This window comes from Tachysurus vachellii, chromosome 20 (genome assembly GCF_030014155.1).
Source record: "Tachysurus vachellii isolate PV-2020 chromosome 20, HZAU_Pvac_v1, whole genome shotgun sequence".
NCBI lineage: Eukaryota > Metazoa > Chordata > Actinopteri > Siluriformes > Bagridae > Tachysurus > Tachysurus vachellii.
Genome location: NC_083479.1, coordinates 21,040,978 through 21,055,977, shown reverse-complemented (window position 1 = coordinate 21,055,977; position 15,000 = coordinate 21,040,978). Strand labels below are relative to the sequence as shown.

General features: G+C 43.0%; 1 protein-coding gene across 6 annotated transcripts in view; it reads left to right on the top strand.

The window, feature by feature from the left end:
- strbp (spermatid perinuclear RNA binding protein) overlaps nt 1–15,000 on the top strand; it is an 84,126-nt gene that overhangs the window by 23,290 nt on the left and 45,836 nt on the right. For 4 of the 6 annotated variants that reach the window (XM_060895541.1, XM_060895542.1, XM_060895543.1 and 1 more), the window contains exon 2: nt 3,736–3,786. The exons of 1 other annotated variant lie outside the window; for it this stretch is intronic. The gene's annotated coding sequence lies outside the window, so the exon portion shown is untranslated. Of the gene's footprint in view, nt 1–3,735; nt 3,787–12,599; nt 12,730–15,000 lie in introns of those variants that run through there. One more of the 6 variants, XM_060895544.1, reaches the window with a different exon arrangement.

The following is a 15,000-nucleotide window of genomic DNA, read 5'->3' as shown; positions in this document are numbered from 1 at the left end:
TTATTGATCACGGTACCGGTATAGTGTATGTTTTAGTGCTGTGTGATCGATGTATAGATCCTGATCAATAAGGCAGAGCTCCTTTTACATCCCTCAATGCTTTTATCTTCAGTGTTCAGCGATTCTTTTAAGTTTGCATCCTGTAAGATGAATAAATGTTCATGCTTCACTCAGCTAGACAACGATACCGACTCTCTTCTCTTCTCTGATCATTCGCTTTACTTTTCCCTCTTTCCTTATTCCGTACTTTGTCGTCTCTGAGCGATAAAACGAGGCATGCGGCTGGAGAACGCAGGTGCAGTCACGCAAATTCATTTCCATATCGCAAAGATTAGAGATGCAGCACTGTCACAGAAATCCATTTTCTCAGCCTTATTTATTTATCATCAGTCAGGAGCTCATCTAAACACCAGCGCTGAATCCTTGGCATCCAGCCATCCTGGTCAATTCCATCACTTATGAGGATAAGTAGACGAGAAATTAATTATCGGTGAAACCTGTTCAGAAGTGTGTGAGAGATCTGCAGTAATGAGTCGAGCTGTGGCTGGTTCGTGGAGCTGAAATGTCGAATAAACGAAGCACAGATGGTGCGTTTTTAACCAGAGCTGAGTGTCTGCTCGAGTCAGGAAGAAGATACGGACGACTTTTCTGCTTGTGACTCCTGCTCCTGCTTCGTCTTAATCCCACGGTCAGGATTCAATAACGTTACTTTACAGTATGTAGATCTTTATTAAGAACGTATTGATTAGCGATACTAAAGCATGCTAATGTTGATCACAAGCATGTTTCTCACACAGCTGATTTGCACGTATTGACGCCCACAAACTCCATATAAGGTCATAGTAAAGACAGAGTAGAGTAAAGACTGAGAAACAGAAGTAGGAGTTATTTTGACTCTCTTTTATGGAAGTAAAAATAAACCAGAATAGTAATTGATAATAAATGTTAATAAATACGAGTGAACGTTCCTAACAGCCTGTGAGGTGTTTGTCACTTGACGGCTCTGCAGCGCTTCTTCCTCCTGCTCTCTCTCTCTCTCTCTCTCGTCTTAATCGAATGCCCACTTTTAATTGTTTTCATTTACGGTTTTGCGTCGGAACGCCTTCATTTTCTAAAATCTATTTTTAAATGATCGTTTAATTAACGCCGATAAAAATTCTTTAAATAGTGTGGATGGAGCTCTTGGTTTCTGACGCAGTGGTGTGTTTCTGATCGAGACTCCAGAGCTCTTCTGGATGAGGCCGTGTGCTAAATGTTTTTTTTTTTTTTTTAAATAAAAAGAGACTGTGTGTGTGTGTGTGTGTGTGTGTGTGTGTGTGTCAGGGATGTGTGTAAGTGTATATTGTGAAGTGCTAATATATAACTGTTTGCCAGTCAATAATGGAGCAATACACGTGTGCTTTTTAGATTGTCAGCAGCATGACTAATATAAAATGTTAAATGACCACACAGCTTTCTCTCTCTCTCTCTCTCTCTCTCTCTCTCTCTCTCTCTCTCTCTCTCTCTCTCTCTCTCTCTCTCTCACACACACACTCACACACACACACACACACACACACACACACACACACACACACACACACACACACACACACACACACCAGCCACATTGTCCACTGATTCGGTCACTCACCAACTGTGTTTTTATTCACTCCACATCTCCCTTAACCGTCCTTCCACCGAGTCCAGGTCCCGTTCCTCAATCATTCCCATCCAGGTTATGAGCCGTTAATGTTCTGTTACTCCATCTGCGTCCTCCTGCTTGATTTGGACTTCATACACAACATATTGGACAGACACTCTGTACATGTTTTTCAGCTGTGGCTGATGACCAACGTTCTGTAAATTCTACAAAAGAAAGAGAACGTAGTGTTTTGACGACAACAATAAAACTGTATATAAATTGATAAAAGATAAACAGCTCTTCTGGATCATTTATTAAAATAATGTCTGTGTCGATGCATTTTATATTTGTGTAAAAACCAAACTGAGAATTTCCGCTGGATCATTAGAAGTTTCTACAACAAAATATTTGCTTTTCTTGGTTCTTGTATGTGTGTGTTGATGAATGATCTAAATGACCAGGGGCTCATATGGCACTAGGGTTGCAAAATTCCGGGAATTTTCAAGGCTGGAAACTTTCCATGGGAATTAATGGGAATATATGGGACTTAACGGGAATATATGGGACTTAACGGGAATATATGGGACTTAACGGGAATATATGGGAATTAACAGGAATATATGGGACTTAACGGGAATATATGGGACTTAACGGGAATATATGGGAATTAACGGGAATATATGGGAATTAACGGGAATATATGGGAATTAACGGGAATTTAAAAAAAAAATGCAGAGTTGGAACTTAAATATAGTTAAAATAATTTTGTTGTCAAAAAAGCATAATTTTGTTTAAAACAATAAGATTGAATGCAATTTAAGTTGAATTTGTTCCCTACGTTCCTCGGTCACTCACACACAGCACACTGCTTACTGGAGGGCCATTGAGGCCAAACCCCCTGCAGGTACTTACATTCTTCCATAACATGCACAGTAACACTTTATTTTAGGGTCATTTAACTAGTTGGTTATTAGCATGAATATTAATAGAATATTGGCTATTTATTAGTGCTTATTAAGCTCATATTAATGCCTTATTCTACATTCTTAATTGTACACAATACTTAAACTTAATAAGGTATTAAGTTTAGGTATCCCCTGTGTTATGACCAAACAAAATGTTTAATATGATATAGTTTATATAAGTGTTCTCATATTTCCAAATAATTCCCATAATTTCCATGAAATTCCCATAAAGTTTCCAATTTGGAATATTTCCAAAATTCCCCAGATTAAGTTCCCGTGGAAAATTTCTAGAAATTTACCGGAAACTTTCCGCCCCTTTGCAACTCTACATGGCACATTTAGTGATGGCCACAAAAAGACATAAAAGGCAGCGCTCGTATACAGCAGCAAAAGACGGGAAAAGTGAAGGTTACGTCGACTCGAACCTATTGTAGTGTCTTGATGTGATGCAAATGTAAAACCGCCGTAACTTGTATTAGTAACTAATTAACTAATGAGATGTGAACTAGTATGCATAATTTAACACAGCCAGTCAGGCGTGTGTGTATGTTATTGGTTTTCCTGAGTAACAGATATCTTGTGAATGCTCCTCGGAGCAATAAATCTCTTTGTATCCGGTGTTCTAGCCGAGGCTCATTACGTGCGAATGCTGCGTGCTGTGGTGGAAATTTCTAATCTTAAGATGTTCATAAGACTTTGTCTTTCTATGCTTGTACCCTGTGTGCGTCATGACCAGAGACATCGTCATCAGTAGGTTTTGTTAAGATTATGACAAGGGCAGTAGGGACTGGGGACGAGTTGTCCATAAACAATGTCCAATACGTCCTCTAGAAGACCTTGGCCTGGTCAGATTAGCTTGGTCAGGAGATGCATGAGGTAATTTTGAGCCAATGATTGATAATGTTTTGCTTTTACATGTCTTTGGTTTTCTTGAGTTCTGTCTATAAAACCTTGATGTAATCAATGATCTTGGCTTTTCATCCTTCACGCTACATGTGGAGTGTTGGGTCCTGCTGCGCAGCTGAGCACAATAAACTGTGTAACCTTTTTACTCTTGCTCGTGTCTACCAGTGTTATACTTTATTCTTTAAATCTTCCACAACAGTGTGTCCTGAACGTAAAGGTGTTAATGTTTGTCTGTTTCAGGTCGTGTCCCTCTGTTAGGAAGCGAAACAAAGACGACGACAAGGACAAAGTGTAGGTGTCTCTTTTTCTCTTTCAATCTGTTTGTGATCATTTTTTACTCATTACTTAAACGCTGAAGATTTGTGTATTTTTAAGGTCATGTCGTAGTGAGAAAATGTCACCTCCATAATCCTAATTTTTTATTTATTTTATTTATTTTTATTCCAGACTAGTGTTTGTTTTCAATGTAGGAGATATTTTGTTTTTTTTTTTAAATGTATTGTTGCATTCAGGAGGAAAAAGAAAGCATGGATGTGTCATGGTCCACATCATGGATGTGTCATGGTCTACATCATGGATGTGTCATGGTCTACAAACACATCTGGTGAAGTTTTAAACACACAGGAGAATGAACTGGGGCTGTTTGATGATGATGATGATGATGATGATGCTGTTATGGTGATGTATGTAAGTGTAATATTGAAGCGCTAGTCTGAGAGAGATTATTAGACGGCTTGTGAAGGGCTGAGTGACACTATTACATCTGCCCGAGTTCTGCCCGAGAATCCGTTGAACTCTGCCGCTGTTTTCATGCCAACGCTGTGGGGGTGGAGGAGACAGCACAGATCCCGCTTACGACGAGGCTGCGCCGGCTCTCAGGTCACACGTGGGCTTTAAAAAGCTTTAGCAAAGCCGTCATGATAATGGCAACCACGTCAGGATCAGGGATATTTACACACACACACACACACACACTGTAGATCTAATTTTTTACAATTATTTGAATCAAACCTTAGAATTTCACAGCACTGTTTACAGCGATATGGTCCTGTATGTCATGGCATCATACTCCAGCATTCAGGTCAGGATCAGGATTAGTTACAGAGGCTGGTTTCATTTTCTATTCTGTGGCATGTAGGAATTTCATACCTCATGCCTCCTATGGCATGTATGTCAAATATGCCTCATATTTCATACCTCATGCCTCCTCATGCTCCTGCTCCTCACTGCCCTGCACCTCCTCACTGCTCCTCCTCCTCACTGCTCCTGCTCCTCACTGCCCTGCACCTCCTCACTGCTCCTCCTCCTTACTGCTCCTGCTCCTCTCTGCCCTGCACCGCTCCTCCTCACTGCTCCTGCTCTTCACTGCTCCTCCTCCTCTCTGCCCTGCACTGCTCCTCCTCACTGCTCCTGCTCTTCACTGCTCCTCCTCCTCTCTGCCCTGCACTGCTCCTCCTCACTGCTCCTGCTCCTCACTGCTCCTCCTCCTCTCTGCCCTGCTCCTCCTCCTTCTCACTGCTCCTGCTCCTCACTGCTCCTCCTCCTCTCTGCCCTGCTCCTCCTCCTCCTCCTCCTCACTGCTCCTGCTCCTCACTGCTCCTCCTCCTCTCTGCCCTGCTCCTCCTCCTCACTGCTCTGCACCGCTCATCCTCACTGCTCCTCCTCCTCACTGCCCTGCTCCTCCTCACTGCTTCTCCTTCTCACTTCCCTGTGCCGCTCCTCCTCACTGCCCTGCACCTCCTCACTGCTCCTTCTCCTCACTGCCCTGTGCCTCCTCCCTGCTCCTCCTCCTCACTGCCCTGCACCTCCTCAATGCTCCTCCTCCTCACTGCCCTGCGCCTCCTCCCTGCTCCTCCTCCTTACTGCCCTGCGACGCTCATCCTCACTGCACCTCCTCCTCATGGCACTGGATATCTGGATATCATGATCAGATGTGTCACAATACACATTACTGAGAGAACAGAGGAGAGATTCACTATTTGTTCTGCTCTGAGGACAGAAGGAGACCGAGCTCTCTGTGCACTCGCTCACACTCACAGTCCATGTGAGGGTATTTTCACTTTCTCCTCATATTCCTGCCTGCTCATCTCGCTGTACCACAAACATGCTGCAGTGTCCTTGAGAATCCAGTGACTGGCATCCAGTGTCTCGTCCTTGTGTTCCATCTCTGTTTCTCATACGTCTTGTAGAGAAAAAAATCCAGTAGGCATTAATCATGTATGTCTGCTATGTTAGTTTAAATGGGTTTAGTGCAAACTGCAGACGAAAAATCTGCTGCACGGAGTTTCCTGTTCACGACCTCTATGTGAAATATTCATCCTGCTGATGTCAGCCATAGTGTGCTCTCTCTCTCTCTCTCTCTCTCTCTCTCTCTCTCTCTCTCTCTCTCTCTTTCTCCATCCCTCTCTCTGTCTCCCTCCCTCCCTATTTCTCTCTCCCTCTTGTCCTCCCTCTCTCTCCCTCCCTCTCTCACCCTCCCTCTCTCTCCCTCCCTCAATCTCTCTCTCCCTCTCCCTCCCTCTCTCTCCCTATTTCTCTCTCACTCTAGTCCTCCCTCTCTCTCTCTCCCTCCCTATTTCTCTCTCCCTCTCTCACCCTCCCTCTCTCACCCTCCCTCTCTCTCCCTCCCTCTCTCACCCTCCCTCTCTCTCCCTCCCTCAATCTCTCTCTCCCTCAATCTCTCTCACTCTCCCTCCCTCTCTCTCCCTCCCTCCCTATTTCTCTCAATCTCTTTCTCCCTCAATCTCCCTCCCTCCCTCCCTCCCTCTCGTCCTCCCTCTCTCGTCCTCCCTCTCTCTCCCTCCCTCCCTCCCTCCCTCCCTATTTTTCTCTCCCTCTCGTCCTCCCTCTCTCTCCCTCCCTCAATCTCTCTCTCCCTCACTCTCCCTCTCTCTCCCTCCCTCTCTCTCCCTCCCTCCCTATTTCTCTCAATCTCTCTCTCCCTCAATCTCCCTCTCTCTCCCTCCCTCTCTCTCCCTCCCTCCCTATTTCTCTCAATCTCTCTCTCCCTCAATCTCTCTCTCTCTCTCTCCCTCCCTCTCTCTCCCTCCCTGCCTCCCTCCCTCCCTCCCTCCCTATTTCTCTCTCCCTCTCGTCCTCCCTCTCTCTCCCTCCCTCTCTCACCCTCCCTCAATCTCTCTCTCTCTCTCTCCTTCTCTCTTTCTCTTACAGTTCCATTACAAAATTTCCAACCATTCATCTCTTCCTGCAGTTGTCCTTCAGTCTATTTCCTCATGACATCCTCTCATTCCATGTGCGTCTGTGCTTTGTGGTGTTCATGTGCCCCCACCCCCCACCCCACCCCGATGCCCTGGTGCCAGGACTGTGTACGCTAACAGAACAGCTTGATGGAAAGCATTTATAAACACAGGACTGTTGAGCGCTGTGTTCTGACACTTGTGTAGATGTGATGATGCAGAGCCGAGGGGATAATGCTTTCTGTTTTTACACACAATGCAAGAATACCAACTTGTTTTAACTTGTTTTTTGGATTAGATTAGCTTGTATGGATTAGATTAGATTAGATTAGAAACTGTGTGTAGTAAGACATTACTGAGACACACCCAGCTCATTTCCCTTAACACTAAACACTAACAATAAATATTCTGATACAGTATCATGAAGAAGTAACATGTGTTCACCCCCTTCCTCTACTCCTCTTATTTTTTTTTGTGAGTGTCAAACTTAATTGTTTCACGTCATTGAACTAAATCTAGTATGAGAGCAGACACACTGTGTGTAGGATAATTGGACCATGATTAGAGTTTAAAGTCAGTTAATTGACAGTTGAGTAACCGAGTACTTTTTTCTGTACAGAAGCAGATGGTGTTAGATACAGTACAATATTTTGTCTTTGTAAATAAAATGATCGTTTAAAAACTGTGTAGAAAATTTCTGCAAATAGTGGAAATTAGAAATGGGGCAAATACTTTTTCACTGCAGTGCTTAATATATCTTTCTCTCTCACACACACACAGAGACAGACACACACACACACACACCCACAGAGTGATTTTTCATCATCTCTTGCTCTCCTGTGTGTGTAAGGCAGTTTGAAAATGTTGGTGGATTGGCATTTATTTTGTCAAAGGGCAGAAGATCTCTCCTTTCTAACCTTTTGTGATCTCTCTATGCAATGATCTCTCTCTGTCTCTGTCTCTCTCTCTGTCTCTCGCTCTCTCTCTGTGTCTCTCTGTCTCTTTCTCTCTGTCTCTCTCTCTCTCTCTCTCTCTCTCTCTCTTTCTCTCTGTGTCTCTCTCTTTCTCTCTGTGTCTCTCTCTCTCGCTCTCTCTCTGACTCTCTCTCTCCCTCTCTCTCTCCCTCTCTCTCTCTCTCTCTCTCTCTGTGTGTCTCTCTCTCTCTCGTTCTCTCTCTCTGACTCTCTCTCTGTCTCTCTCTGTCTCTCTCTCTCTCTCTGTCTCTCCCTCTCTGTCTCTCTCTCTGTCTCTCTCTGTCTCTTTCTCTCTGTCTCTCTCTCTGTCTCTCTCTCTCTCTCTGTCTCTGTCTCTCTCTCTCGCTCTCTCTCTGACTCTCTGTCTCTCTCTGTGTCTCTGTGTCTCTCTGTCTCTTTCTCTCTGTCTCTGTCTCTCTCTGTCTCTCTCTCTGTCTCTCTCTGACTCTCTCTTTCTCTCTCTGTCTTGCTCGCTCTCGCGCTCTCTCTCTCTCTCTCTCTCTCTCTCTCTCTCTCTCTCTCTCTCTCTCTCTCTCTCTCTCTCTCTCTCTCTTTTCCATTGCTTATTTCCTCCCATCACTTTTTCCCACACCGCTGGGATTCTGGGTGCTGCTGAAAGGATGTAGCCATGACTACGATTCCCAGGGGTCGACTCGACACTGTCTCTTTCTTTCTCTCGCTCTCTCCTTCTTCCTTATTTCTCATTGTCATTTTTTTACTCTCTTGGTGTAAGAGAATTTGGGACATGTCAGGAAAGCTGATTAAATCTAATTGGCTGTGTCTTTGTTTGAGAATAAACAGAATGAGTTACGATCTCGGTTTCAATGTAAAATTCTAGACGTTTCTTGTAAAGTAAAAACCACAAACAGTTTTAATCTGTTTAAAATGCGTAGAGTTTTTCATAATGAACTAGATATTATATGGAATTATGAATAACATAAAGTACACACGATGTGGACCTTCAGTCTCTAAACAATCTGGAAAAAGAGGGGTGTTTACTAGCATGTCAGTGCTAGTCTCGGCTCGGTCGGGTTATAAAGTTAAATACAGCGAGCTTTAGTCACGTCTCTGGCCAAGCAGGACAGGAGAAATCCTTTAATCAATTACTTTCTTTATTAAAATACTATTTGCACCATCACACACACACACACACACACACACACACACACACACACACACACACAGAGCCAGCCAGCTGCTGAAGCACACTGTTTTACTTTTCTATATACACGGTGTCCCAGAAATACAGCCAGAGTCTACTCACACACACACACACACACACACACACACACACACACACACACACACACGGGTCACTTGGGAGTTCATTATGGATTCTGTGATCTATCTTCTCTCTCCCCCCCCTTCTCTCCGCAGCAGGAGTGTATTCATCTTTTATATGCATCTTTCTTTAAAAAAATGTGTGTTGACATTCAGCTTTATATTTATTTGCAGTCAGCCGTTTGACTTCCTGTTTCTTCCTCTGTCCACATGCACACATTTCAGTGACACAGTTTCATGGCCTGGATGACCTCACAACACAACTAAGTGTGTATCATTTCTCTTTCTGTGTGTGTGTGTGTGTGAGATTAAGTGAGCTTTCTTTCACTGATCTTGCATCATCAGATGATCTCTTTTTATACACTTTATATCGTTTTAATAACTTTGAATACTTTCAATATCGTTTTTTAAATACTTTCATGCTAACAAATGACAAATTGACAGATGAGCATTCCGGTTCCACTTGTGTGTGCGTCACAATGCTGAGGTTTCGGGTAAAAAATTGACATTCACAGAAGAACAAACGGCCCCAAAAATTCGTCTCGAATGATTTTTCAGTCCTACGTTGCGCATGGTCTAAAATGCTCAGATCAACTTTTGCTTAGTTTTTACCTCCTTAAAGTAAAGTAACTCTTGTGCTGCAGGTTTTCTGTTTCGGCTTCTACTGTTCCTCATTAGAACTCACAGGCCACACCCACAGGTGACGGAGCATTGGACCACACCTACAGGACACAAACTCCAGTTGAATATCGTGAACACAGACTGAGTCGTAGATTATAGTAGCTGTTGTCACGCTAGCTTTAAGTTCAGGAGAAACACCGATAATTAAAGGTTTATTTGCTGACCACCTAACGTCTGTAAACCTTGTGTGTGTGTGTGTGTGTGTGTGTGTGTGTGATGTCGATGGATATTGTGCCTTACAGATTTGTTTCTGCCATTTTTATGTAGAGGTGGTGCGTCTGCTCGTGTTACTGATCACACGACGGACGTGTAAATTAGACTTGTCGATGGAGAGCACAATGTTTTATTTACTGTGTGATTACTGCTTCTGCTCGATCCAGACGAGTTTGCGTTAATTAAAGTTTGCTGACAAGCCCAGTGTAGCTCAGGGGATTTATCAAGCTCACAGACGGATTTATAAAAATCTCACAGGAAAACATGCGGAATACAATACAAACACATTCAAATGTCTCACACCTTCATCTTCCCACATAACACGCTGTTTGTCATAAACACTAAAACACACACACACAGACACGCACACAGACACACACACACACACACACCCACACCCACAGACACACACCCACATACATACACACACACCCACACACACAGACAGACAGAGAGACACACAGACAGACAGAGAGACACACAGACAGACAGAGAGACACACAGACAGACAGAGAGACACACAGACAGACAGAGAGACACACAGACAGACAGAGAGACACACAGACAGACAGAGAGACACACACAGACGGACAGAGAGACACACACACAGACGGACAGAGAGACACACACACAGACGGACAGAGAGACACACACACAGACGGACAGAGACACACACACACAGACGGACACAGAGACACACACACACAGACGGACACAGAGACACACACACACAGACGGACACAGAGACACACACACACAGACGGACACAGAGACACACACACACAGACGGACAGAGAGACACACACAGACGGACAGAGAGACACACACACACAGACAGAGACACACACACACAGACAGAGACACACACACACAGACAGAGACACACACACACAGACAGAGACACACACACACAGACAGAGACACACACACACAGACAGCCTTTATTGATCCCAGAGGAAAGTCTGGACTGTTGATGTTTATAGTTTGTACCTAATTTTCATAAAATTACAGAAATCTGAACTCGCACATTGTTGAAATTTCAGTGTTGTCACTGGCATATGTAAAAAATGAACAGTCTAATTATTTATATAAAGTGTGTGTGTGTGTGTGTAGAGAGAGTGAGAACAGACCAGCAGGTGGTCTTTTTGCTTGTGTCTTGTTAGCATGTTTATGTAAAACCCTAGTGAACATACTGTGCTCAGAAAGACATAAATGTACAGTGTATATTGAAAACTTGTGAACCCTTCTGCATAAATTTGACCCAAAGCATCATCAGATTTTCACACAGGTCTCAAAACAGACAAAGTGAACCCAGTCAAACAGATCAGACAAATATAATATACACTATTCAATTCAATTCAGTTTTATTTCTATGGCACTTTTACCAACTGACATCGTCTCAGAGCAGCTTTACAGAACATGAACATAGAACAAAAAGTTAATATAAAGAATAATATAAAGATTAATATAATACAAACATTCTAGATTAATATTAGACTTCTATTTAAATGTGTATGTATTTATCCCCAATGAACAAGTCTGAGGTGACTCAGGTGACTGTGGGGAGGAAAAAGTCCCTTAGATGGTGAAGCATGAAACCTTGAGAGGAACCAGACTCAAAGGGGAACCTCATCCTCATCTGGGTGACACTGGGGGTGTGATTATAAATATACAGTCTGATAAATGTTGTGTTGGTGTAAAAGATCACATGGAGTTCACATCTCCTCTTTAGTATCACAGAGTCTAACTGGAGCTGGTAGATCTGTAGATGTCTCAGGATCCTCAGAGTCGCCCTCATCTCAGTGGAGGTCCAAAATCTGTGTTGCACAGAAGACAATCGGAGCTGGTACAACTTCAGGATGCCTCGGGATGGTAGAAAGAGAGAAGCAGTGGAGAGGAATTAACATATCTGCTGTTCATAATATTATCAAGTCTGATATAATAGTGCACAATATTATGGGATGTATTATGTGTACGTCTGACTAAAGAGATGAGTTTTTAATCTACATTTAAACTGTGAAAGTGTGTCTGAGCCCCGAACACTATCAGTGTAAACACTAACACTAAATAAGAAAACGCTCTACCACCTTTAGTAGACTTAGATATTCTGGGAACTACCAGAAGTCCTGAGTTTTGTGATCTCAGAGAGCATGAAGGATTGTAACGTGTTAGAAGACTAGTTAGATACATGGGAGCTAAACCATTAAGAGCCTTGTGTGTACTTGGTTATTTTCTTATTGTATTATTCTCTCTACGCTTCCCTCCATCTATGTGCTTTTCTTTCTCTCTCTCTCTCTCTCTCTCTCTCTCTCTCTCTCTCTCTGACTGTGTGTTTGAGTTCACTCATGTAAAGAATACATTTTCAGTTCTGCTTTTGTGAGCCTTCATCCTTCAGACCTTCACTGTCTAATAATCTTTCACTCTTTCTGACTCAGTCTCCATCTTTCTTTCTCTGTTACTTTCTCACACTTTCTGTCTTTTTTTTGTTTCTTTGTCTTTTTTCCATTCTGTCTGTCCCCCCCCCATATCCACATATCTTTGTCACAATTATTTTTATTTACTTTCATTTGCCTTTCTGCTGTCTGTGTGTGTGTGTGTGTGTGTCTGTGTGTGTGTGTGTGTTACGTGGGTGGTATTTTGTAGACCAAACCATTACATACACAGATAAACACAGAACCCTGTACAGCTGATAAGATCATTTGGTGCGCTGCATCTTGAAGACACTTCAGTGCCACACTGGTGCTGTGTCTTTACCGTGTAGAAGGAGTTTGTGTCAGTCAGAGTTAAAGCTGGTACATTTTCACACATTTTCAGGACAGAAGAATTTATTCTTCTAAGCTGCGTTGTTGTTTTTTTTTATTAACTAAAAGAGAGGAAAAAACAGACTGGTGAGTAAACGACCGTGTTAAACAATGTGGTGTTGTGTAATAGATTCAAATGTAAGTTGTTAAGTTACTGTGGTGTAACAGGAGTCAAACCTTCAGGGTCGTGCTGTTAGAGTAAAATAATCACCTTCGGTGTGGTGACGGTGTCACAGCTTCATCACTCCACCCGGTTGATTTTCACCATCCGTGTCTCATTTCTTAGAAATACTTTATGTTCATTTCATGCCAACTTTTATCCCCATGTAAAAATCTGTTATTAGGAAATAATAGTTTCTTGTGTTCAGACAGAAATGTGTTTCTTCTCACAGACTTGTAGATGATGATATTGTGTTTGTGTATTTGGGGAAGTGAGGAAAGAGGAAACAAAGGACAAAACAGAAAGATTTGCACCCCTGAGTGTAGACGAGACACGGCTGCACCGCATCCACTGCACTGCTCCTTTCATCCTTGCGTCCATTTATCACTTCTCGTTATCGGTTCTCGCTCTTCTCCTCACGGCGCCTCCCTCCATCTTCGTTATCGACAACACGTTTGATTCGCTTATTGACGAAGGCTCAGCACCGTGTTCAGCACTTTGTGTCCTGCCGGGTCATCAGGACGCGCTGGAAAGGTTGTTAGAAGAAGTAGTTTTTAATAAGTGTGTGTGTTTGTGTGTACGGGATTATTTTCAGAAACGGTATTTTGAGCACAAGAACCGCTTCATTTACACGTCAAGACACGTCACAACTCTGTAGTCTCTTTCTTACTCTCACTTGTGTTTAAACAAGCAGCTCACACACATCTGACTCTTATTTTAATCTTGTGTACGCAGTGTTGACTTGCTGCACGGACACCATGTGTGAGAGGACGTTTGTGTGGTAAATATGGGATCTGTAGTTCCTTTTTCATTCTCCTCTGTGCTATCAGAGTGTGTTTAATATCAGTGCTGGGGGTGTAATGATGACCCAGGTGTAATGGTGAGTGAGAAAAAACAAAAATGGTCTAATACCCCTTTTCCACCAAAAAGAACCGGGTGCGGGGGCACGGTGTCTTAGTGGTTATCACGTTCACCTCACACCACCAGGGTTGGGGGTTCGATTCCCGCCTCCACCTTGTGTGTGTGGAGTTTGCATGTTCTCCCCGTGCCTCGGGGGTTTCCTCCGGGTACTCCGGTTTCCTCCCCCGGTCCAAAGACACGCATGGTAGGTTGATTGGCATCTCTGGAAAATTGTCCGTAGTGTGTGATTGCGTGAGTGAATGAGTGTGTGTGTGTGTGTGTGTGTGTGTGCCCTGTGATGGGTTGGCACTCCGTCCAGGGTGTATCCTGCCTTGATGCCCGATGACGCCTGAGATAGGCACAGGCTCCCCGTGACCCGAGGTAGTTCGGATAAGTGGTAGAAGATGAGTGAATGTGAAAACCGGGTGCTGGTTCAGAGCTAGTCCTGGTGCTGGTTCAAATTCGGTTCCACTGGCGAACCTTCTAAGAACCGGTTTGCCTTTTCACCGGTTAGAGAGAAAAAAAGAACTGGTTCTAAATTAGGCTCCGAACCAGGACTCAAACTGCCTCGGTGGTAAAGGGGCAAAACTGCCTTGGTGGTAAAGGGGCATTATTAGAGATGAAGCAATGTGGACATTTTCCCTTAAAATTGAAGAGGAGATCCTATTAAAGATAAAAGTTATACATAAAGCATCTTAATCCTTAAAAGAGGTCATAAGGTCAAAAAGTCTTAAAATAATTTTTGTGACACATTTTATATTAGAGATAACATCTGACACAGCGCTGAAATTATACACACACACACACACACACGCACACACACACACATATATATATTATTTCTGTTCTGTTCCAGAGGTGTTTACATTTATTACATTAGTAACATACAGATGTTCGATCTCTATGATCGAGGACTCAAATATTTTAACAGAGACAAAATGAAGGCTTATAAGAGAGCAGATTTTAGAAGCTTTAAAATGTTTTTTTTTATTTATTTATTTTATTTTTATTATACAGAGTCTTCAAAAGAATGTGTCATACGTCATAACGGGGTCAGTGCCACCTAATATCTAAGACATGGTTTTGTATTTTTCTTGTTTAGAATCTTTATGAATATCGGCCCTGGTGTTTTTATTTACTTGCTGAAGCTGGTTACACACACCATCAGCAGGGCTCTCAAGATTTGAAGACAGGCAAGAGTGACCTTTCCGACCCCATAGCAACCCCCCGTCCAGAGACAAACTGTTTCGTGTTGAGGTTTTGTTCAAACCGACCATCAAAAATACCCTCGCTAATGA